We start from the raw sequence: 26,641 nt of genomic DNA, 5'->3' as shown, positions 1-26,641 counted from the left end.
CGATGTTTCCATTGTGACGATGTTGTTTTCCTGGGTGCTGCACAAACGGCTGCACCGATTGCTGCACAGCTGCACCGATCGGACTCGGTGACCTCGGACAAAGACCTTTCATAAGGACACGGGTTGAATCCCTGCTTGAGAGATTTCCAACCCCCTCCCCGCCATCACGGCCGTCTCTCCAACTCACAATCCCACGAGATATGTGGAAAGGACGACCCAAAACCAATTATCTTCTTTTTGATTCGTATATAAACATCACTAAAAGTAAATAATGACCTCGGCGAAAGTTCAAATGACGTGAGTTGAATCTCAACATGAGAGAATTCCACATAGCTATTTGGGCGGTGTATACGCTAACAGATCGCTGTCTCCATCGATCTTGCCAAGGCTGTAACACCGACCGGCTCAAAATCCTTTTAACTGTTGATTTGAAAGTTTTTACAATGAAGGAAACACGTATCGGGAGTACATACGACATCGGGAGGACTAACTGCACGCGTCTTCAGTATCAAGCTTAAATCTGTCATGGCGGATCTGAAGAGCGGAATGCTTGGAGAAGTGGTGGGCTACTTCGGCATGAAGGAGGATCAGAAACGTGGACTCCCACACTACCACATCCTGCTGATACTTGCTCCCGCATGACGTTATTTTCCCGGGTGCCGCACGAACGGCTGCACCGATCGAGATTTAACGGATGTTTATATAAATCGTTTAAAAGAAAAAAAAGCCTTCAATTTCTGATATTTAGCCTTTTCATTTGGGCCTCCCAATTGAAGCCCTGCCCGTAGGGCGGGTACCGTTGCTAGTCCATTAAATTTGGTGACCTTTTGACCTTTGGTGACCTACATAATGATCTGCTTTGTATTTTATACAAGTTATCTATTAGAGCAGTTCATTACAAACAGTTTGAGTGGTAATCCGTTAGTATTTTTTGTTTTTGTACAAAGTTATGACCATTTTTTATTTCTCCTACCCCTAATATCCTGGCCTCAAAATATTACGATGACACAACTTGAAAGATGATTTTTCATCTTCGTGCAAAACATTGGCAGTGTAGTCCACCCTAGCATGATTCTACGACGTCCACCAGGGGCGGATCCAGGAATTTCAAGATGGGGGGGAGGGGGTGCATGAAACTATAGCGCTGGGGGGGGGGGGATGAATGGGGGGGTCTGGAGGTCTGGGGGTCTGGGGAAATTTAAAAAAATCGATCGTCAGAAACGGCATTTCGTGCGTTCTTGGAAGTTTCTGCACTTCCTTGTGTTCTTCCCTGGCCCAACATTTCAGCAGATTCGCACCGACTGCACCCTCATCCTGGATCGAAGGGGGGGGTGCGCACCCCCTGCACCCCCCCCCTGGATCCGCCCCTGGTCCACTGAAGACATTCGAGGGCATCAACCTTTTACAACACAAACACCCTACTTTTTCATCTTTGCCTTTGGGTATATACGAGAATTAAGACAACATATAAATCATCCTCATCCTCTGATGCCTCTTCAGCAATGACCATATTTGTGCAGCTGGCCGGATCACACTTGCAGAGATGGGTGCAAGTGATGTTATTTTGTTTGCATTATCATCGTCCACATCTGATCAGCTGCAGTATACTTTCTGGAGCTGGATACCCACTTGCAGGGCTGCAATGAGTTCCCTGTTAGTTCTGCTGACATCCTCGTGCTGTAGGTTCAGGATATGCCGGACATGGAATCGATACCTGTTGCGACACATTGCTCTGCAAGTGAGATGGCCTCTTGGGTTGGTGGCAACTCATCAGTACATTGAGTTGCATAATGTCCTCTGAAAGAATACCAACAGAGTTCTCCTGGATCACGATATTGTTCCTTCTTGGGGCTGAGTAAGTGGCTGATGCACTCTTCACGGCCTTTCAATGCGGAATTTCTGGTTCCACACCAATTCCTAATCCAGATAGAGCATACAGAACATCATCACTGGGTGAGACAAATGCATTGAGCTCTTTCCAAAGATACGACCTGCCATGTCACAGCCACTAGTTGCGTGAAAAACTCAAGGTCTGAATACGAATTTCTCCAATGGCATGATACATTGGTTTTTCAGATGCACATGCTTACAATTTGAACCTGTCCCCATCATGATGACTGCTTGATTGCCTATTACTGACATTTCTAATAAGGCAAGAACTAACGCATCTGCATCTGATGCATAGATGTGAACTTGTTTTCCAGTTTTGCACACCTCAGCAGCACACAATACAAGTGTATCCACTTCTACCTGAGAGCTTTCCAAATCAGTTACTTCTGATTCAGCCTGATTTGACAACAACCCCATTCATGTGACTGTGATGACAGCTGATTTGCAATTCCTAACAACTTTCTCGGCCAAGTAAACTGTCAGATGTTTTGGTTTGATGCTGCGAAGAAATCTGTTAACATCCTTGATGTTTTTTTTTTTACTCCACCTTATATCCAGGCATACGTGTTGATGAACATTATTATTGATGCTCGCTTGTGCTCTCCTTCAACGACTTGACACTAGTTATCAAATACTACAAATATGCTGGCATCACCTTGACTTTTGCTGTCAATAGCATGGATGAAGTTATCAACCAAGTCCTTCCAGTTTTTTTTTATTGCATCCTCTAAAACATCCATTTCATGGACAACTACCAAACCATCAACGAGAATACAAACGTGATCAGATTTTTTTTTTTTTTTTTTTTTTTTTTGTATACAAGATCGAGGCTCGTGAAAGAGCTAACATTAATCACAAAAAAAGACAAACCGACACACAAAACACAAAAAACAAGGGAAGCGGCAGACAAGATGGGGAGAGAAGGGGAAGGACACAAACACAACATTTGAGAGCAGGGACATCGGGAGGACTTGGGGGGAAGTGGGAGAGGAATAAAACATATGAACGCTGCAAGGACTCTGGGGTGAATTACCGGGGGTAGAAAAGATCAAGGTTTTCGATGGGGGAAGATAAGAGATGGTGGTGAACAGCTGTTTTAAAGACCTGGAGGGAGGAGTGGGATTGAATGGAGTGGGGGAGTTTGTTCCAGAGGCGGGAGAAAAGGGGAATGAAAGAGTGAAGGTGAGCAGAGAGCCTAGACTTGGGCAGTTTAACCATAAGAGGGTTGCAGGCAGATCTTGTGCGACCTGAAGGAATATTGGGGGGACAGAGCACAGAGAGAGCTGGGGGAGCAAGGCCGGAGAGGAGTCGGTAGAAGACAGAAAGACCACCAACCTGCCTGCGGTGAGTGAGTGAAAGGCCCTCGGAGTTGACTACATCGCAGGAGATTCCAATGATTCTGAAAGCTTTGGCCTCAACAGCGTGAAGCCGAGCAAGGTGTGAGGCAGGAGCACCAGCCCAGAGGGGGGAACAGTATTCCATTGAGCTGCGGATGAAAGCCTTGTATGTGGTGAGGAGCTCAGGTGTGCCAAGGAAGGACTTCGCACGACGGAGGATGCCCAGTCGGCGACTGGCTTTGGAGGCCAGCTTGGAAATGTGGTTTTCCCAAGAAAGATCATGGCAGATAGTGAGACCCAAAAGCTTGAGCGACAGAACTTCTTGGAGAGGATTGTTGAGAAAGTAGATGGGAGGGTTGTCCAGTCGGTCCTTTCGGAGAGACATTGTAAGAGTGTGAGATTTGTCAGAATTGAAAGACATGTTCCACTTGTTTGACCAGTCTGTGATTTTGTCCAGGTCTGCAGAGAGTGAGGAGGCTGCAGACTGCCGATCTGAGGGATGAGGAATGGAACGGCAGATAGTGGAGTCATCAGCAAAGAGATAGAGAGGATTTTCCAGAGAGTCGGAGAGGTCATTGATGAAGACCAGAAATAGCACAGGGCCCAGAACACTGCCTTGGGGAACTCCAGCCAGAACAGGAAGGGGAGATGAGAGAAATCCATTCAGGGCCACACGTTGCCTACGACCAGAGAGGAAATCCGCAAGCCATGAGTGGAGATTTCCCTGAATACCATAGGAGGTGAGTTTGGTGAGCAGAGCTGGGTGCCAGACTGTATCGAAGGCACGTGATATGTCAAGTGAGACAGCTCTGATTTCCTGTTTGGCATTGAGGACCTCCATCCATTGTTGAGACAGCAGAAGCAACATGTCCAGAGTAGAATGACCTGGTCTGAATCCAAATTGATGATCAGAGATCAAGCCATTGGAGAAGAGGAAGGATTTGATATCTGAAGCAATGATGGATTCCATGACTTTGCTGATAATTGGGAGCAGGCTGATTGGTCTGTAGTTGCAAGGATCTGTTTTTGCACCTTTTTGTGTAAAGCGGTAATGTTTGCTGATTTCCAAGATGCTGGCAGATGACCTTGAGCAAAAGAGAGGGTGAAAAGAACAGAGAGAGGGTGAGATAGAGCGGCAGAGCAGGATTTTAGGACCCGAGGGCTGATGCCATCTGGTCCAGTTGCAGAATCAGAGTCGAGGTTTGATAAAAACTTCTCCACCTTGTCAGGAGAGAAGGACACAGAGTCCAGGAGCAGTTGGGTTCGACTGGGAAAGGTGGGAACAGAGAGAGCTGGGTTTGGGACACAAGATTTTGAGGCAAACACAGAGTTGAGGCATTCGGCTTTGTCACGTGCGGTGTCAACTGTGTAGCCATTTGAGGTAAGGGAGGGGATGGAGGGGGAACAAACACCAGAAACGGATTTGACCAGACGCCACCAGGATTTGGAGGAAGGAGACAGGTTTGTGAGTTCAATCTTGAGTGTGGAGAGATAGTGCTTCCTGGCACTCCTGAGGGTAGAAACACACTTGTTTCGAGCTTGGTGGAAGGAACTGAGATTGCCTTCAGTTGGATTTGCCTTCCAAGACGCAAAGGCAAGTTGTTTCAGGGCAACTGCCTCACCACAAGATTCAGTGTACCATGGACGGGAGGAAGGGTAAGACAACTGAAGACGAGATGGGATAAATCTGTGCATGAGAGAGAGAGCAGTTTGCTTTGGAAGAATTCCCAGGAAGAATTGATGTCAGAGGCATTAGAGATGGGAGACCTGTCCAGTTGATTGATGGCTGCTTGCAGACCGTGCCAGTCGGCCTGAGTGAAATGCCAGACTCGTCGGCGCTGAGGAGGCTCTCTGAGAATGGCCAGTGAGATGTCCACTTTAACAAGCACATGATCAGAAGAACCGATTGGAGCAGAAGAAGAGCAGCAGACATTTGCAGGGAAGTTAGTCATAACCAAGTCCAGAAGAGAAGATACTCCATTGACTGAGATCCGGGTCGGGAAATTGACAGATTGTGTCAGTCCCAATGAGTCGCAGAAGTCCTTTGCTGAGGTGCCATGGCTGGTGAGAGATGAACCCACACCCAGCCACCTGGCATGATGACAGTTGAAGTCACCACATATGAGGAAGAGAGAGTTTGGATGAGTTGATAGAAGTTGGTCCATGTTGTCCGACAGAGAAATGTAAATGGAGTCATCACTGTTTGGAGGACGGTACAGAACACATATGAACAAAAGGTGGGAGCGGAGGGGAAGCCGTAGCCAGAGGTACTCCTGTGGGTGGGGTGGAGAGAGGGCAGTGCAGGGAGAGTGAGGAAGAGAGTTTTTGATAAAGATGGCCACCCCACCACCAGGACGAGGATCAGGTCTATCGTACCGGAGGAGGGAGTAACCAGGAAGAGATATTAAGGAATCAGAGACATCTTGAAGGAGGAAAGTTTCTGTTCAGCAGATCAAGTCTGGATTTTCAGAAGCAACCTGAATGGAGAGATCAATCAGGTTTGAGCGAAGGCCCCGGATGTTTGAGGTCCATACCGTTAGTGAGGAGAGAGGGGGAGCATCGGGTGCAGGACAGGGGAGGGGAGGGGTAGGGTCAGATGAAGGGTGAGAGGGGGATGTAGGAAGAGCAGTTGATAGTGTGTCAGAGATTACAGAAGAGTTACAAGAAAGGGAAGGATGAGGAGGACGAAAGGTTTGATGGTGATGGAATGAGGCACAGTGAGAGTTTGTTTGAGGGGGGGCAGAGGAAAGTAGAAGGTTGGGGGAGGTGGGGGTATGACATAGGAGGGAGAGGAAGTGGGGAGGAGGCAGCTTTGAGAAGGAGGTGGGAGGAGGGAGAATTTGGGAGGGATGGTTGGGGGGGAGATTTGAAGGGGAGGGGCAAGGGGGGAGTTTAGAAAGTGGATGATTAATGAAAGATGAACATATATAACAAATTGGGTTTGTTGTGATTTTCAAGTTAGCGATTCGTTTAAGAACGATGGAGGAGGGATGGAATGAATGAGAATTTAGAGCATGGAGTGATTTGGAATCATAAGAGATTGAATATTTTTTTGAAATGGAATGAGATGAAGAGGAAATTGAAAGGAGCCTTTTAAATAAGAAGAAAAACAGCGTGTTGTAATAAACCACTGAATAAAACACTGAAGGGGATAGTTGAAACATATTTAAACAGAACTGTGAAGAACAATCTTATATTCACAAAAATACCAATGGGGAGAGGAAGCCTAGCGCGACGACCACGAGTCACTTGAACAGGGCGAGATTCAGGAATAACCAGCTCTGGTTGGTGTGAATGCAGTTTTATATCTTTTCAGGGTCTGTCTCCACCAGAGCCTTTAGCTGATGAATAAGTTGAGCCTTGTCATTACATATATGTAGTCTTCCATCAGACGCCATCAGCAGGTATTTTACAGGAGAGAATTCATATTTACCTATGACCTCTTTCAGATTTACATTAATGAACAGGATTAAATAATTAAATTGATATATGTGGGAAAATAACATGCCCAGGCCAGGAATCAAACCCAGGTCCTCTAGAAAACCGTACCAGTGCTCTGCCATCTGAGCTATCTGGGCGACCCTGACTGAGCATGTAATTTTCCCCCACATATGATTGCCATTCTCTTTCCGTCAATGGTTCCGGGGCACTTGCTGCCAACCAGAGGAGCACCAACGGCCTGAACACAAGAGGGTCTTCCTGCAATGGGGGATTGGGGTTTATATGCTGATGTTTTTCTTTTCTTGCCATATATGAATGAATTCCTGAATCTGTTTTTGGATGACGCTGATGTTTCCTCATAAGAAACATAAGAATTGGAGTTCCGGTTTTCCCGCCAAGGTTGCGTTTTTCCCAAGATCTCCACGCTATCAAAGTGAAGTAATTGTTCCTGTTAGTATTTTTGTCAAAACTGTATTTTTATTTTACGGTGTGTGTACCTACTGTGTGTCTTTAGGAAGATCTCAGTGTAAATCGTGCATACCTGTATAAAATCGTCCGTTATTTCCTGCCGCATTTTTGAGGCCTTGGTATTTTAAGTTTCCTGCCCTGAGGTCTTGTTTTCTCTCAGCAGTCGTTTGTGGTCCATTTACTTTCGTTCTCTCAGTTTTTCCCAGTCTTTTCACCCCATACTTCCTTGTTTAAAATCTTAACTCAAAAAAAAAAATTCCTTCTTTGTTCTTGTTCGTTCGTTTGCCATCCAGGTCTTTAAAACAGCTGTTCACCACCATCTCTTATCTTCCCCCATCCAAAACCTTGATCTCTTCTACCCATGTTAATTCACCCCAGATCCACTTTTTTGAAATCCCGACTTCTTTCCTTCCTGGAAGTTCTGTCCATGTGTATTATACCTCCCCCCCCTCCCCCCCAAGCCCTCTCCCTCCCACAGATATTCCGTTGTCCCTGTTCTCTGCTGTTGTACTTGTGTGCTTCCCTCTCTCTCCCCATCTCGTCTCCCGCTCCCTTTATTGTATGTTTTGTGTGTCGTTTCTTTGTGATTGATGTTAGCTCTTACACGAGCCTCGATGTTGTATACAAAAAAACCCAAAAACATTTGTTGTGTATATTATGAAAAGGGGGTCACAGCTTGCAACTTGGAGGCAAGAAATTTTTGTCAAACAAAGCTATTAAGAATGGTGTATTGCACTGTTTATTGTGTTCAACACTGAAAGCGTATGAAAGCTTCCACTTCATTGGGACAAGCGTGTGTGTCTGAAGTATAAACACAAATCCAGGTCATAGTTGAATCATACACAGACTCATTGGTTTGATAACTTTGTTCACCATTTTTCAATTCACAGATCAAGCAAATTATATGACAACAAAAATACCCCATACATCTAAACCACATAGCCACATTAGAAACATGACGTCTTCATTTCAATTCCTTCACAAACTTCTCCAATGAATTCTCGTTTGATCCAAAGAACGTATGCACCTGTGATTAAAACATAAAACAAGTGTTGATTATAATGTTAACATACAGGCAAAACTTAAATGAAATAGTGATTAGATTTTAAAGGAGCGGTTCAGGATACTGTTCAGGATACCAGCGCGCGTCTACAAAAATAGGGGCAATACCCCTGGGCGCTCACCTGGAAGAAAAGAGCAATATACTACACTGCCGAAAGGTATTTTACACAGCATCATGGCATTTTAAACAATTTCAATGGTTGCAATAAGACAGGGCAGCATGCACAGTTCACAATCTGACAGTCATGCTTTCACTTGTTTACTGAAGACTGAGAAGTATTGCCTGCATCTAACTTGTCTTTATTAGTCCCCTACCGGTGTACACTGGAGGGGACTATAGGTTTGCACTCCGTCCCTCCGTCCGTCCGTCCATCACACAAAGAACAGTTTTCCGGACTTTTTTTCTCAACTCTTAACGCTAATGATTTCAAACTTGGTACATGGTTTCCTCATGATAAGTTACAGGTCAACTTCACGACGTTTCAATCATTTTTGACAAAGTTATGGCACTTTGAACTTTGGTAATTTCCCCAACTGTTTTCCGGACGACAGACTGCCGGAAGGGGACATGTATTGCAGCGCAATACTCAGAATGCTTGTTTACGTGTGGTTTTTGATTAATGTTTCTGTGTGTGGAGTCGAATAATATAGTAATTAATAGTAATTAACTTTACAATTGGTTATTTTAAAAAACTTTTTGAACAATTTCCAATATTTTCTTAAAATGTTATAATTTATAACTTTTCATTCCACGTCTCATCTTTAACTGGAAAAATGGCCCAACGCAAAACACAACTGCTGTATAAGCCTGAGTTTTTGAAATATGGCTTCACCGAGATGAGAAAAATCTGGGAATGTCCGACCTCAGTGTGTTCAGTGACTGCAAGTCCTCGCCAATGAATCTATGAAGGAAAACAAATTGAAGCATCATTTGCATTCAGTTCATCGAAACTTTGTCGAAAAGCCACTGAGTTACTGGGAGGACAAAGAAGAACAAGTAAAACGAAGTCGGATTGATGCTCCTTCGAGTTCAGCCTTTTCTCTGGAGCAAGCTTCCTTGGCGTCCTTTGAAGTGACATGGTATATTGCAAATGCAAAAAGCCCCATGACATTGGAGAGGAGCTGGTGAAGCCAGCAGCAGTGGCAATGATGAAAACTGTTTGCGGAGCAGATGTGCCAAGAAGATTGAATCGGTATCACTTTCTGACAATAGCATCAAAAGTCGAATTGATCTCATTGCAGATGATATTTTGGCTCAATTGATTGTGTACTGAAAAAAGCAGGAATTTTTTGTTGCAGACGGATGAATCAGTAGACATTGCAGGTGACGCTCAACTTATGGTTTTTGTAAGGTACAGAGGAGAAGACGACATTCTGGAAGAATTTCTTTCCTGCAATGCCCTGTCAAGTACCACCACTGGAGAAGACATCTTTAATATGATGATCAATTTTTTCAAGAAACATGATCTGGACTGGTTGAATTGTTTGGCTGTGTGCACTGACGCAGCTCCATCTATGATGGGAAGTCGTTTGGGTTTTGTTATTCGTGTTAAAGCAGAAAACCCTGATATCATAATTCACTGTTTATTACATCGGAAAAACCTTGCCACTCAACGTTTGCAACCGGACCTCCGTGTCGTTCTCAATAATGCTATCCAAATTGTTAATTTTGTTAAGGCCAGGGCTTTAAACTCACGTATTTTCCATAAAATGTGTGAGGAGATAGGATCACATCACCAGGTCTTGCTGTCCACTCTGATGTTCCTTGGCTCTCTCGAGGGAAGATTATCAGAAGAGTCATTGAAATTGAATTTTTTTTACGTGAGAAGAGACATGCACTGGCAGACTGCTTTAAAGATGCTGCTTGGCTGGCAGCGCTTGCCTATTTGGGTGACACCTTCATGCACCTGAATTCAGACATGCAGGGCTGTAATCATACCACGGTGGACATAGGTGAAAAAATTGCCTCATTCAAGAAAAAGCTTGCTCTTTGGAGAGAAAAACTGGCTGAAGGAAAAACGGCTGCCTTTCCAGAACTGAGTGCTGTGCTGGAAGATGCTTCAGAAATATCCCTTGTTGACATCAAAAGTATTTTCGAAGATCATCTGGAGAACCTTCAGGACGAAATTGACAGGTATTTTCCACAAAACGTCGACCTCAAGAAGCATAGTTGGATCAGAAATGTGTTCAATGTGGACGTCAGTGAAGTCGGAGAAGATATTCCAGGATTTCAAGAAGAACTTATAGAACTCCAGGAAAATCAAGTGCAGAAGCAATGCTTTGAAAAGCTCCCGTATTCGAAATTTTGGACACAACTTGAGGATAAGCCCATTCCGACTCGGGAGGCTGAAACAGCTCTTCTCCCTTTTCCAACAATATATCTCTGTGAACAAGGATTTTCAGGTCTTGTTGCAATCAAGACTAAAGCAAGGAACCGCATGGATCCTCAGCATGTCTTGTGCTCTGTCCATCAAAATAAAACCAAACTTAGAGGAGCTTACCCACAAAATGAAGCAATATCACGGTAGCCACTGAGAAAATCTTTGTGTAATAAAGTCTCATTTTCATGTAAATTTGTTTTTCATTTTGCCCAATTAAAAACTCTTTGAAAATCATTATGTGTTGGTAATTAATTCAATAAAACTATATGAATAAACACAATGTATCAAAATGATAGGTCATTAACACTGCATGTACAGCGTTTAGGGTCGCCAGACCAGGACAAGATTGTATTCAGGGTCGCCACCAAAAAAGTTTGGGAACCACTGGCTTAGTGGATGGTCATTGGTTCCCTATGGGAGGTCATCCGCCTTTTGCCAGGTGTTGTTTTTAGTCCTGACAAGGTGTCACAGTCACCCTCCCCACTCGCAAAGCCAGTGAGGGGTGTCGGTTTAGTCTTTGACAACCCGACCATGCGGCAGGTCGCACTGGGTTACATGTTGCCAGTGGCAATCTCAAAACACTGACCTGACCAAAAAACAAAAAAATCTAGATGAAAGACAGTATTGTATCGGGAGAAAGGCATGACATTGCCGAGGGGAATGAGGGAGACGCTTCTGTGTGGATAGAGATTAAAGATTGCAAGAAAAGTGAGATATTGGTGGGATGCTTTTGTATGGCTCATGGTGTGGGGGAAGATCAGGAAAGATTGATATATTAACAATTCAGAATGACATGTGATCAGGGAGTATTAATTTTGGGGGATTTTAATTTGCCCAGGATATATTGGGTCCAGGAACAGGGAAAGGGCAGAAAAGATGGGGATTTTCTGGATCTCATCCAGGATTGTTTTTTAAACCAGTTTGTGGAAGGGTCCATGAGGGGGAGTGCTGTGTTCGACATCTTTTGGAGTAATGACCCAATATGGTGAAGGTGGTGGAGCATCTGGAGACAAGCAACCAAAGCATATAGTCAGCACAACTCTAGTGTTGAGATGTGAAGTTTGGGATAATGGTGTAGGTTTGTTGGATTTTAGGAGGACAAACTTTGAGGGTATGAGAAGTGATTTGCGAGGATTACATTGGGGAAGGTTAATGAGTGGGTGGCCTGCATCGGAGAAATGGGCAACCTTCAAGAAGCAAATGTGTGCAGATATTCCAGTAAGGTGTAAAGGTAGAGGCAGAAAGAGACCAGGGTGGTTGAGCAGAGAGGTATGTAGTATAATTAGGGATAAGCAGAAGGCATTTATTAAGTAGAAAATAACAGGACTAGAGTCTGACACATCTGTATAGGAGGAAACAGAGTCTAGTTAAAAAAATAACTGCAGGGAAAAAATTTGAAACATAACAGCAAGACATTCTTTAAATATATAAGGGGTAAGGAAAGGGTTAAGAGGAGTGGCGCCCATTGAGAGATAGCACAGGGGAATTGTTGGATGATGTGGGTGAGATGGCAGGCTTATTAGATATATTTTTTGCTTCTACATTTAAACAGGAACAGTCAGGGGAACGTCCAATATTGAAGAGTGTCCAATTCGGGGTGACCAAGGGTTTTTCGAAGGAATCCGAGTGAAACCTTCTTAGAAGAGATCCAAGTGAAACAGTCAGAAAAATTAAGGGGCGATAAAGCTCCATGACCGGATAATATGCACCACTCGAGTATTTGGTGCTGGGGATGTAAGATACTGGGGATGGGTGAGAAAAATGAAAATAGAGATTACATGCTGCAAGGGACAGTCTTGGATCGTGTCAAACAGGAGAAACATCTGGAGGTGTTAATAGATACGGAGAGAGGGGAGCTAGGGTGGGTGGGGGGGGGGGGGGGGGTAAGCAGACAACACAGTGCCACAGTGTTTGCTTTGTAGGTAAAGCAAACAAGGTTTTAGGTTGTATTTGTCAGGAAATAAATTATCTATCTATAATTCCACTAATCTCTGTGTGGATGTGTGTATGTTTGTATGTTTGTATGTTTGTCTGTGACCGCTGTTTCTCGACAACCACGGGTACGATATACTTTAAACTTGCCAGGTATATTGCTGGGGACCCGAGGATGTGCCTTTTCAAGGTTTGAAATTAATCGGACAAGTAGTTACCGAGCTATGTCCAAAAAACGATTCAACCAATCAGAGAGCAGCGAGCTATCACGTGTGCCAAACGTGGCGAACAGACTCTGCCTCGGACGGCACATTTGAGAGCGTATTCATTTATTTCACGTTGGCAAACTATGTTGGCGCTATGTTGGCGTTAAACTATGTTTTAAAACTAATTAAAACTACTTTGCGATTCATCGTAACTGCGATTCGTAACTGCCGTTCGCTTTGGCTTTGCGAATGGACCAAACCATTTCATGTAAATAGAGGGGGGGATTGTCACCGTACTCGCAAGCCGTTCGCTTTGGCTTTGCGAATGGACCAAACCATTTCATGTAAATAGAGGGGGGGGGGGGATATAATTTTAGATATATATATAGTACGGGCATGCCCTAGTCTATCTATAATTCCAGTAATCTCTGTGTGAATGTCTGTGTGTCTGTGTGTTTGTTTGTCTGTGACCGCTGTTTCTCGACAACCACGGGTCCGATATACTTGAAACTTGCCAGGTATATTGCTGGGGACCCGAGGATGTGCCTTTTCAAGGTTTCATATTAATCGGACAAGTAGTTACCGAGCTATGGCGATTTCTTTACCAAACTCCGCAAGCCGTTCGCTTTGGACCAAACCATTTCATGTAAATAGAGGGGGGGGGATTGTCACCGTACTCGCAAGTCGTTCGCTTTGGACCAAACCATTTCATGTAAATAGAGGGGGGGGGGATTGTCACCGTACTCGCAAGCCGTTCGCTTTGGCTTTGCGAATGGACCAAACCATTTCATGTAAATAGAGGGGGGGGGATTGTCACCGTACTCGCAAGCCGTTCGCTTTGGCTTTGCGAATGGACCAAACCATTTCATGTAAATAGAGGGGGGGGATATAATTTTAGATATATATATAGTACGGGCATGCCCTAGTAAATCAAAAGAGGTGGTGTTAAAACTCGACAGGAATTCAGTGAGGCCTCATCTCGAATATTGTGTTCAATTTTCGTCACCACATCTGAAGATAGACATAGCTGTGTCATGGAGGGTACAGTATAGGGCTACTACATCGATTCTGGGACTGGCTACACTATGCTATGAAGAACGGCTGAAGGAGACAGGACTTTATACATTGGAAAGGAGGCTTTTGCAAGGGGGATCTGATAGAGGCTTTTAAGATAAGGAAAGGTGTGGACAACATAGGTGCTGTGGAGTTTTTCAGTTGAGTGGACAGCGTTCGGACCAGGGGCCATAGCTTGGGGGTAAAAAAGACAAGAGGACAGTTTTAACGCAGTGGTCTTTCAATCAGAGAGTGGTACATGCATAGAATGGTCTCTCCGGAAAGGGAGTGGCAGTGTAGGAGGTGGATAGATTTAAATGGGAATTAGACAGGTACCTGAATGCATTGGAGATGGATGGGTCTGGGGATATTGGCAGGACTTTGAGGGAGCTTGGGTGTGGATGGGTGATGGATTCTTGGGTTGGTGCAGCACAGGTATAATGGGCCTCCTCCTGCACCAAAATTCCTTGTGTGTATCCTTAGATAGGTAAAGGTGTGTTGTTTAGCGCCATCTGGTGGAAGCTACAATGGCAAGTCGTAAATCATAAAAGTGGAGAAACGAACGTGTTCCTCCAATTTGGCCAGGGTCCTGGCACACAATGGTCGACTCTTGCAAAACACACCATGGAAGCTTAGTCATGTCTATGAGCAGATGATAGCAGATGGGAAGCCTGGCTTAATATCCCTCTCTGAAGGAAGGTATCACACTCTCCTGATTTCAAAGCAAGTAACATATTACTAATTACATTCAGACATATCTTGGGGATGTGACCAACAAGTTGGTTTGCTCCAGACTCATTTGAGCTGAACAAATTTTGTGCACGTCCTGTTACTTGCGTCCTTTGGCTGTGACACGCATGGCCCAAGACATCAATTTGATGTGGTGTTAGTGGACACATTTTATCATTGTTAACGGTGTTAGCGGATGAGGGAAGTGCAGTGGATGTATTGTATCAACTTTCAGGAGGTATTTGATAAGGTACCATATAAAAGGTTGCTAGCTTAGGTGAGGGGCTGTGGATTGGCTGGTCGGGTAACTAACTGGATTGGAAACTGGCTTAGGGATCGGAAGCAAAGAGTGGGCTGTGATGGGGAGGATGTCTGGTTGGGAAGATGCAAGTAGTGGGGTACACCGTAGATGTCACGAGGACCATTATTATTCATAATCTGCATCAATTATTTGGACAATGGGGTTTAAGAGTAGGCTTTCTAAATTTGCAGAAGACACAAAGCATGGAAGTAAGGTACATAGCACGGAGGGTGGTGATGGGAGACAGAAAAGTTTCACTTGGTAAATTTCATCACATTTTTCAATTCAAAAGTAAGAAAAAAAAGAAAACTTCATTTCCGTGATGTCAAAGGATAGTTTAGGATGAACAAGATTGGATTCCACTTTGAAAGATAAAGTAAACTACGCATTCAGTCAATGTTAGCTGCATCCCAAAACTCTCCTGTAATCACAAATGTTCTTTTGCAACTGCAAAAAGGAAATCAAAATGTAACTTACTTTTTCCTTGTTCTTGTAAAAGATAAATGTGGGCATGCATTGCACGCCACACTCTTCAGCCACTTCCTGAAATGGATTACAAAAAGACAAAATTTAACATTGATTATGATACAAGACATGAAAGTACAGGAATTGGAGAAAACGCAACATGAAAACATTGGAAGTAATTGTTTTGCATGAACAGGTAATGTGTGTGACAACTACTCGTAACTGCTGGGATACTCTACCTCAAGTAGGTATAATGAAGTCACTGAAGGTACTCATTGTCAGTCATCCCACTGTCTTATTACCCTGCGCTCGCGAAGCGAAATACAAGGTTAAGCATTCGGGTCCGTGCGTACGTCGTATAGGCGTATGTGCGTATGTGCGTGTCTGCATTTAAAAAAAAATCATTTTCTCGGCAACCGTTTGTCCGATTGACATCAAATTTTCACCATAGGAGGGACTCCTCCTGTAGAATATTTCAGTGAATATGATGACGTCACAGGTCACGTGGTACGGGCGCCATCTTGGAAAAACCAAAAAAAATTGCACCTCCATATCTCAAAAACCTCTGCAAAGAAATACTTGAGACAGGTCTCCTTGCAAAGAACTCTCCAGGTGGAATAACATATGTTAATCATGACGTCATAGGTGCCGCCGTTATGACGTCATAATTCGACAAGTAAAAAACGTTATCCGATCAGGATGAAATTTCTTGAGCATCTTCTCGGTATAAATTTATGCAGAAATAAAATTGTAATGTCGTCGTAGGTCACGTGGTTCGGACGCCATATTGTTTTGAGTGAAAAACCACTAAAATCCAATTTTCTCCTAAACGACTGAACAGATCGAGGCCAAACTTTGCAGGCAGAATCGCATACCCATGACGAACAAAAAAGTCAACGAGCATGACGTCATGACCCACATGGTTTGGGAGTTATGACGTTTTTAAGCATAAACATTTAAAACCTAGCTCCTCCCTCATTTTTGATCCTATCTCGGGGAAACTTCACAGATGTGTTCAGCATATCAGTCTACTAAAATCACATTTTGGAATTTGCGATAGGTCACGTGGTTTGGCAGATATAAATAATTTAACGATTTTTTTTTAGAACTCTTGAACCGCTTCATTGATCGACGTGAAACTTTATATTATAGTAGAGGTAATGAAGTGTAACATGTGTGCAAAATTTAAAGATGATTGGATGTACGGTCTGGAAGCTAGAAGTTGTTATTGCATGAAGATGAAGAGTCTTCTGATGTGGGCATGGAATTAATTATCACACTGCAAATGACGAGCAGGCAAAGTATGGAGCGACCTCACGGGGTCATTTTGACCTCAAATAAAATTCTGATTTCAGATTTGTCAATCGCTGAGGTATATTAACAAAAGACCCAAACAGATTTGGCGAAATTCCGACGATTTTTGACGAAAATATAACATTCGTGTCTGCATTTCAGTAAAGTGTGTGCCGTGTCAGCATTTTAAAAATTGAAACGTGGCTCATTGTAAAGAACTCCACATGGGGAATAGGTGTTAACGGTGTCATTGGTGCCATAATTATGACGTCATAATTCGACAGGGACAATGCTTAGTCTGATCAGTTTGAAATTTATTGAGCATGATCTATGCAACAAATATTTAGAGAATATAAATTTATGATGTCATCGCTCACGTGGTCTGGCAGCTATATTGGATCAAAAAAAAGAAACGTTCAAAAATAGAAGAGTTGGCTCACACCAAGTTGACTGCGCAGGGTAAGTATTCTATGAATACCATCCAGTTGTAATACAGCACACGTATATGGTTATGTCGTTATGTCGCTTTGTTTATCGGCGACGAAAACGTCTTCTTCTTCTTCAAATAAAATTTATCACCCTCTCAATTAACCCTCTTAATTGCGTTAAGACTGCTGAGACCCCTCAGACCTTTGACGACCCTTTAATTCCCCCAAGACCCTTCAAACCACCAACACCCCTGAAGACCCAAATTACCCTGAAGACCCAAAACACCCCAAAGACCCAAAACACCCAGAAGACCCAAAACACCCCGAAGACCCAAAACACCACGAAGACCCAAAACATCCCGAAGACCCAAAACACCCCGAACACCCAAAACGCCCCCAAGCCCCCAAAGACCCAAAACACCCCGAAGACCCAAAAACACCCCGAAGACCCAAAACACCCCGAAGAGCCAAAACACCCGGAAGAGCCAAAACACCCCGAAGAGCCAAAACACCCCGAAGCCCCAAAACATCCAGAAAACCCAAAACACCCCAAAGACCCAAAAGACCCTGAAGACCCCAAAACACCCCAAAGACACAAAACACCCCGAAGACCCAAAACACCCCGAAGAGCCAAAACACCCCGAAGAGCCAAAACACCGTGAAGAGCCAAAACACCCCGAAGAGCCAAAACACCCTGAAGACCCAAAACACCTCAAAGACCCAAACTACCCTTAAAGGCCCAGAGGACCCAAAAGACCCTGAAGACCGAAATGGCACTGAAGACCCAAAACACCATGAAGACCCAAAAGACACCGAAATGGTCAAAGATGCCTACCCCTCTGAAACGAAGTGTGGTGAGGTGCGCGGAGTGCGCCGAGTCACGCTTGTCTTTTGAAGAGAGCATGGGATTGCGTGCCATTGTTCACAATAAATTTCAAACTGCTTCTTTCTGGTCGACAGTTTTACTCACCTATCGGGAGTACTGTATTTCTTTTTGTTCCTTACTAGGAAATGGCCTCTATTGCTACAGTTTTACTTTTTCATGGTGCAGTACTGTATATTTGAGCTGTGCATGCATACTGGCAGATGGAAGCGATCTCTATGTCCATCAATGCAATATTGACATGATGATAGCAGTTGTTGTTGTTCTATAGCCCCAGAGAGTTATTTTGAACAAGCACAGATACAGCCGATTGATCTCGCAGAAGCGACCCTGAGATCCCCCACATCTAGGATGGTGTACCCCCGCCTTCACAAAGTCAGGGCCACAACAGAGTTAGAGAGAGTTAGAGGGAAAGGGCTGGTCCCTGAGGACCTCTGGGCACTCTGACCATGACCGCACTGCCCTGACGAATCGGGGCAGCAGGGAAGAATGGGGAAGATTTGGCCCTTGACTTGCGTTGGGGCAAACAACCACCACGAAGAGGCATCCCCGATAGTTGTGATGATAGCAGTTGTTGATAATACTGTCGAGTCAATGGTGTCGCTAACGTAGTCCTGCTAACATGGTCCGTGGTTCTGATATTGTCGCATTGAAGCTATGTGGTTCGCGAGTGGCCGAATTAAATGCAATTCGCACGAGGGGAAACACAGGTCCTTCTCCTGGATGAGACCTGTATCCTATCGGCCTCTTAAAATAAGTTTATTCACCCAATTTATGTCTTCCTCAGAGATTTCCAAATGGGCTGAAACAGTCCAGGTGTGTGAGAGGTGGAAATAAGACGAAAACGTTTTCTTAAGAAATAATTATCACAAAATAATTGATAGGTTTATTAGCATGAGACAGCAGAAATGGAGATCCCCAGACAAAAGATAGACGCTCACGAATGAATAAACAAGAAGACGTCATGCGGAGCACGATACTTGCAAAATCCGAAAAAAAAAGTTTTCCATTGATACAGCAAATTGTCCATTTCATCAAGATTAAAATTGACAATCTTGATCAAAGCTCAGAAAAGTGACGATTTTTCAGATGAAAAATGATGATTCTGGAAGTTTGACCTCGTGTTTACCTTTGATTTTTTGACCTCAAAAATAGTTGGTTTCCCTATTTAGTGACTCAATGTCGGATGCTGTTCAATTTTCAAGTCAATCGGATGAAAATTGATGATTTGAGAAATTTGGCCTATGTTGACCTTTTGGCCGATGTTGACCTCAAAAATAATTGGTGGTTGAATTCAGTGACCATATATGTAAATCCTCTTAGAATTTAAAGTTAATCGGATGAAAATTGATGATTTGAGAAATTTGGCCTATGTTGACCTTTTGGCCGATGTTGACCTCAAAAATAATTGGTGGTTGAATTCAGTGACCATAGATGTAAATCCTCTTAGAATTTCAAGTCAATTGGATGAAAATTGATGATTTGAGAAATTTGGCCTATGTTGACCTTTTGGCTGATGTTGACCTTAAAAATAATTGGTGGTTGAATTCAGTGACCATATATATAATTCCTCTTGGAATTTAAAGTCAATCGGATGAAAATTGAGGATTTTAGAAATTTGGCCTATTCGGTGGGATGGAGAAGGGTTCCAGGATGGGGCCCGATTGAATTATCTGGTCACCCCACTGGCTGGGGTCTCCAACAGCAATGAGCTCTTCACCCTCAAAATGACCATGAAGACAACGGAGGCAATGCAGATGATAAAGCTGCCAACACCCTGACTGACTGCCAGCATCCTCGTGTCCCTCAAGGCCACACCCAATGTTCTCGAGCATCCTTTGCTCATGACGTGGCACCGGTCAATTAGGTGGCGAGTCACTGCCACTGTGGTGAGGTCACGCAGATGGGTTGATGCCACCTATGCTGCCCAGACTAATGATGGACGCACCAGCTTTCAGGCTGCACATGGCACCGTGCCCTCCAGGCGCCTGTGATGGCTGGTGCCGTTTTCCTGCACTCAGAGGGGGGCGAGGTTGGGGCTGTGGGTACGTATACCCTACAATGTAACAATATTTTATGTTCCCCGAAATATGCAGTCAGATGCATGAATAGATTGTACTCTGGTACTGGCACAGTATTTCCAAGAGACTAATGTGAACCCATTGCTACCAGATAGCAACTGGTCTGTTCAGATCAATTGCACCTCTTTTTAATGTTCATTTCATAAAAGGTAAACACAAATGTTGAAAAAGATCTCGCCAATGATTACTTTCCCATAGATGTCTATATTTAATCAAATGCCGATGAGATGAAGACGAGGGAATGTCTTTTTGGGCCATTTTTGAGCCCCCCCAATGTCCTGCCTTGTGACATCGCCCCACTCTGTCTGCCTCACACGGATTGAGGGGGTTTGGCCGTAACTCTTCGGGAAATCTCTCCCCTGAGCCTCTCAAATATTTTTTGCATGTTTGAGGCTCGCACATTAGCGCCAAGACTAGCATCTACTCAGCGTTGCAAGGCCGAATTCCCCGATAAAGCACACATAAGGAGGATTACAAAGGAAAGAGTTTCAAAGGAAAAGCAGTTTTTAACACAAACATTAGAGAGGGAGAACAACAGCTTTCTATGCAAATATTGATGCATAATGCATATATCACAATGAAATTACCTCATTCTTATGCAAATACATGTACAAAGGGGAATAACTATTTGTAAGCCGTTATACAATCTTTACCCCTGGAAACCATTTCCGCAACAATATATTTAGGCCAAAAGGCTGTTTCGCATTGAGGCAAAAAAGTTCCATCTTGGTTTCGTCAGACCACAAAACTTTTTGTCACATGGCTTCAGAATCTCCAGAGTGGGTTTTCACATACTTCAAACAGGACTCAAGGTAGGCTTTTTTGTGTAATGGCGTCCTTCTTCCCACTCTACCGTACAGGCTGGACTTGTGGAGTGCTTGTGATATTATTGTCACATGCACACAGCGACCAGTCTTTGCCATAAAGGCCTGTCACTCTTTCAAAGTTGCTATTGGCCTTTTTGGTGGCCTCTCTGATCAGTTTCCTCCTTGCTTGGTCAAACAGTTAGGAGGGACGGGCTGATCTATGCAGGGTATTGGTGGTACCATACACCTTCCACTTGTTAATGATTCTCTTGACTGTGCTCCAAGGGATATTCAAGGCCTTTAAAATATTTTTTATGCCCATGCCCTGATCTGTTCCTTTCCACAACTTTATCCTAGAGATCTTTTGAAAGCTCCTTGGTGCTCATGCTTGAGTCATTGCTGTGAAATGCACGACCCGGCAGAGGAAACTTACAGGAACAGCTGATTTTATTCTGCTGTATAATCCTATATATAAACAGGATTAAAAATAACCAATCAATGTATGTGGGAGAATTACGTGCCTTGACCGGGAAATAAACCCAGGTCCTCAATGCCAAACAGGAAATTAGAGCTGTCTCCCTTGACATATCACGTGCCTTCGATATGGTCTGGCACCCAGCTCTGCTCACCAAACTCTCTCCTTTGGTATCCATGGAAATCTCCAAGCATGGCTGGTGGACTTCCTCTCCAGTCGTAGTCAACGTGTGGCCCTGAATGGGTTTCTCTCATCTCCTCTTCCTGTTCAGGCTGGAGTTCCCCAAGGCAGTGTTCTGGGCCCTGTGCTTTTTCTGGTCTTCATCAATGATCTCTCTGACTCTCTTGAAAATCCTCTCTATCTCTTTGCTGACGACTCTACTCTCTGTCGCTCCATTCCTCATCCCTCAGATCGGCAGTCTGCAGCCTCCTCACTCTCTGCAGACCTGGACAAAATCACAGACTGGGCAAACAAGTGGAACATGTCTTTCAATCCTGACAAATCTCACACTCTTACGATGTCTCTCCGAAAAGACCGACTGGACAACCCTCCAATCCACTTTCTGAATAATCCTCTCCAAGAAGTTCTGTCACTCAAGCTTTTGGGTCTCACTATCTGCCATGATCGTTCCTGGGAAAACCACATTTCAAATCTGGCCTCCAAAGCCAGTCGCCGACTGGACATCCTACGTCGTGCGAAGTCCTTCCTTGGCACACCTGAGCTCCTCACCACATACAAGGCTTTCATCCGCAGCTCAATGGAATACTGCTCTCCCCTCTGGGCTGGTGCTCCTGCCTCACACCTAGCTCGTCTTCACGCTGTTGAAACCAAAGCGTTCAGAATCATTGGAATCTCCCGCGATGAAGCTAACTCAATTTTCAATTTTCAAGTCAATCGGATGAAAATTGAGGATATTAAAAATTTGGTTTATGTTGACCTTTTGGCCTACGTTGACCTCAAAAATAGATGGTAGTTGAATTCAGTGACCATATATATAAATCCTCTTAGAAGTTCAAGTCCATCAAATGAAAATTGGTGATTTTAGAAATTTGGCCTATGTTGACCTTTTGGCCTGTGTTTACCTAAAATATAATACGTGGTTGAATTCAGTGACCAGATATGCAAGTCCTCTTCAAATTTCAAGTCAATTGGATGAAAATTGAGGATTTTAGAAATTTAGCAAAGTTGGTGACCTTTGGCCTATGTTGACCTTTTGACCTATTAACCCCAAAAACAACAGGCTTCTTGCTTTTGACCAACTCTACCATTTGGTGAAGTTTCGTGAAGATCGGTTGAAAATTGTGACCTGTAGGCCGGTGACAAACAGACAAACAAACAGACAGACAGACAGAACCACAAACACAACAACAACAACAACATGCATTTTAAGGCCATTTCCCCTGCTAGAGCGGGGGTTAGCCTTGCGGTCCCCATGACAATCTTCTCCATTTTGCCCTATTTTCTGCATCTCCCCTTATTAACCCCCTTGCCCGCATTTCTTCTTCCACCATCTTTAGCCAAGTCTTTCTCGGTCTTCCCCGTCCTCTTCTTCCTTCTACATTCATTTCCATCACTCTTCTCAACCAGTCACTTTCATCCTTCCTCAACACATGACCAAACCATCTCAACCTGTTCCTCTTCACAGCATCAATCACAGGCTCTATTCCCATCATCTTTCGCAATGCATCATTTGTCTTCCTCTCTCTCAACGATACTCCACACATCCACCGAACCATTCGCATTTCCACCCTTTCCAGCCTTCGTTGCTGCTCTACGTTCATTACCCATGTCTCGCTCCCATAAATCATAACACTTCTCACACATGCAGCATACACCTTTCCCTTCAGCTTCAACGACACTACCCTCCTCATCAGCACGACACTACCCTCCTCATCAGCATGCCACTCAGAACCACAAACACAACCGACCAATATACTTGAAAACTCTTTGATTTTGCAAGTAATAAAATTAATTGTTTTCTCTGTGCGGCCAGTACTCAGCTCTGGTCCAAACTGTGTTGAGGGGCTTGTTGGTCGTCGCTGCCGGTGTAGCCACTCGCGCGGGAAGCGCTCCGACAATGGCACCAAACCCCCACGTCGAAAACGTCCAGGTTTTGTTTATTTAAACGTTGAAAACACCCAATGTTTATTAAAAGCAACCAGTGAAACGGCCATTCCTCGTTTCCACCACCAAACGCAACGTGGCTCCAGCTCCCCCGAAAATCACTACAGTCCAACAACACTCCCTCCTCCAACGTTTCAAAGGTTCACAGAGCTCCGAAAAGTTCTCTTCACGAGCGCACACGAGACAAAACGACCGCCCGAGACGAAAGTCAGACCGAGACAGAGAACACAAAAGACTGAGAGAGAGAGAGAGAGCCAGAGACACTTCATCCTCTTGATAAAAGTTATCCAAACCGCTCTCTCTCTCAGTTTTCCTCTCAGAAGCTCACACAGAGCAAAAACGAGCTCCATCCCTGAGTGCATGAACCAACCGAGTGTGAACAAAGATCCAGAGAGAGACTCCTTTTCTTGCTGCTCGAACCTTCCAGCTCTGACGTCACTCTGTCCAATCGCCGAGTTCCACTGAATCACCCCATGGTCGGGCTTGCCCAATGAAGCTCGGGGCATGGCCTGTCGGTTACGATCGTGTTGAGGCGCGGTTAATTTGCCGATCACTCTGCCTGCTTGCAGGGGACGATTGTTGTTATTGTAATTTTATGGCCAGCCTTGGTATAATTGTAAAAATGTAGGGAAAACAAATTTTAATCCCCACCTAGTTAACATAGCTCCACCCCCCACCCCCTCCTCTCCATGTGAAGACACATAAACAATCTTAAGCTCCAGTTTCACTACTTAATAACATCGAAATGTCTCCTACACATCCACTGTCCATGCTATCCTGATACAATCCTGCCTCCACTATGGTATACCATCCTCTTCACCCACAAACATAACAATACAATACCAGATTACAAGTAAATAATACAAAGAGCAGAGCAGACCATCGATTATGTGATTCATGTTTATTGCTTAACGTTTGGCAAAATAAAAACACTCCTCAATCGACCTCTCGCTACGGCATGTGACCAGAAATGAATCGTCGCCTCGGGAAGAAAAGGGACGAGTGCCGAGACTTGGGATCTATCGATCTGAGGAAGCTCGCTGAGAAGCAGGTGAAATGTCACCTAAGACCGTACCTGCTCTTGCTTATTACTAGATTAAGAGTATATCTCGTTAATTTTTTGGTTGGATGTGCCTTTTTCCTTTAATATATATATATATATATATATATATATATATATATATATATATATATATATATATATATATATATATATATATATTGTTGCGGATATGGGATTTGCATCCATCCATATCCGCTTGTAAATATTCCCCTATTTCCTCAATACTTCCCAACTATCCCCAATCCCCCATTCCCTAGTCCCATTTTCTGTAAACAACACTCTGTAGACCCGACCTCCACCTATTTCCCCCATTAAATGTCGTGCCCAGGTTCACCGCATCTCATGTAAGACAACTATAGGACATCTTGCTAGTTATTCTTAGTCTATGTCAGTTAAGGACTCGTTTCCATTAATTCTGACCCTTCGTTGCACCAGAATGTGATACAACAACAACGAGCACAGGAAGTGCGCGTCCTCACTCCGGCTTGGTTGGTAGGGGGTGTTGGGAGGGCACCAGGCCTTCCCAACGAGCCGCCATCAAACATGTGCTCGACGGGGTTACCAAATAGGGGCTCCCTGTCAGCTCCTCATCAAGGGCGGAGCCCGGTAACCCCCGCACCCAATGGAAGCGGCGGACTGGCCCCAGTGGGGCGGAACCAACCAGCCGAGGGCGTGTCACTCCCGGCTGAGCATGCGCAGTGAGGGGGAGGTGACGTCAGATGCGCGCTGAGCTTGAAGCAAGAAAGACGTCCCTTCCGAGCGCTGTGAGACCTCCCCGCATCTTCTGGACCGTGCTTTATCCTGTCCCCGAGCCAAGGTGCACCTTGTGCTATCGACCTACCTGTCCCTTCCTGCCATCAATCCCTGTGTAAGTCTGCCTTGTTCCGTTTGTCTGTGGTCTGTCTGGGATAAGATGAGACGGTAATTAAGTGCCCATCTCTTCTGTGTCTTTACCTCATTGCCTTGTAATCTACCCCTTTTCTCCACCACTGTAATTATACCCTCCTCCGGAGGTCTTGAGAACTGTACCCCTTGCGTCGTTTCCTCTTTCCCAGTCGTCGTGTCCTTTCTCTCATTGATTTGGCAAAGCGCGATTTGGCCAACGTCTGGGTGAATCGGGTGAGTTGGGGAAGAATCGGGGGAACTGTTCGGTCGCGGTAATACCAACCGCTCGGTAAATAACATCTTTAATCCGCGGACCGCAACAATTGGTGTCTGGGAGTGAGATACGGACCCGAAGCACGCTTAACGTGCTCAAAATTACAAGTCACTGAAATTTGATTTTGTTTTACAAAAATAAAAACCCGAATTTTGAAAGTCGCGCTATGGGAGATCAAGACGGCTGGGTTCCGGTAGAGGAGAGTGAGGCAGGGTCGATCCAGGACCAAATTGAGGGACATGAGGAGAGCGAAGCAGTGAGGGCGGCAGGTTCGCAAAATGGCGTCCTCGCGCACGAGGTTACGGGCGCGCAAAATGGCGCCTCGCAGATGGCTACGGCGACCGCGCCCGCGACCGTAGCAGCGCCGCTGGTGGATTTGAACCTTTTTTTTATACAAATGAAGGCCCTTATGGCCCAGAATAGCGAACAATTGGAACAAAGAATGGGCAAGCAATTAAGGGAGGCCATGGGGGCCAATAGCCAATGGTTAGAACAAAGGATGGGGTCCAATAGCGAGAAATTAAGGGAGGACATGGGGGCCAATAGCCAACGGTTAGAACAAAGGATGGGGTCCAATAGCGAGAAATTGAGGGAGGACATGGGGTCCAATAGCGAGAAATTGAGGGAGGACATGGGGGCCCAGATCGGAGGGTTAGGGAGTAGAATAGAGGGATTAGGAAACAAATTTGAGGGACTAGACAACAAATTTGAGGGATTAGACAATAGATTAGGGGAAATACAGGAGGGGTTAACGGGGGTAGAAAACAGAATGGCCGCTCAAGAGAATCAAATCGAAGGGATGAAAAAGGGGTTAGAGGGGTTAGAAAACAGTATGGAAGGCAAATTGAGGGACATGAGGGACCAAGCGGAAAGGGAAGTTAAACAAATGGGGCAGCAGATAGAGGGGGTCAGAATGGGGGTAGAAACTAAATTGGATGCTCACAGGGAGGAAATGGAGCAGATGAGGGTGGCATCTGGGCAGGAGATGCAAGTGATGGGAGAGGAGATCAGAAGAGGTGTGAGTGAGGAGGTCGGAGGAGTGCGCGAGGAGGTGATGCACTGTA

The 26,641-nt window shown here is 44.6% G+C and overlaps 1 protein-coding gene and 1 long non-coding RNA gene across 2 annotated transcripts in view; one reads left to right on the top strand and one right to left on the bottom strand.

The window, feature by feature from the left end:
* The window catches only part of LOC137419324 (thioredoxin-like), a 274,666-nt gene that overhangs the window by 91,943 nt on the left and 156,082 nt on the right, over nt 1-26,641 (top strand). The window lies entirely within an intron of this gene.
* Nucleotides 7,858-16,761, bottom strand: LOC137419323 (uncharacterized). Its single transcript, XR_010982827.2, has 2 exons — nt 15,278-16,761; nt 7,858-8,163 (listed from the first exon to the last, which is right to left on the bottom strand). It is a non-coding gene; the product is annotated as an uncharacterized LOC137419323 (long non-coding RNA).

The sequence above is a fragment of the Myxine glutinosa genome, chromosome 1 (genome assembly GCF_964187855.1).
Source record: "Myxine glutinosa chromosome 1, kmMyxGlut1.1, whole genome shotgun sequence".
Taxonomy (NCBI): Eukaryota; Metazoa; Chordata; class Myxini; order Myxiniformes; family Myxinidae; genus Myxine; species Myxine glutinosa.
The sequence above is the reverse complement of the archived record's forward strand: the minus strand, read 5'-3'. Positions and strand labels throughout refer to the sequence as shown.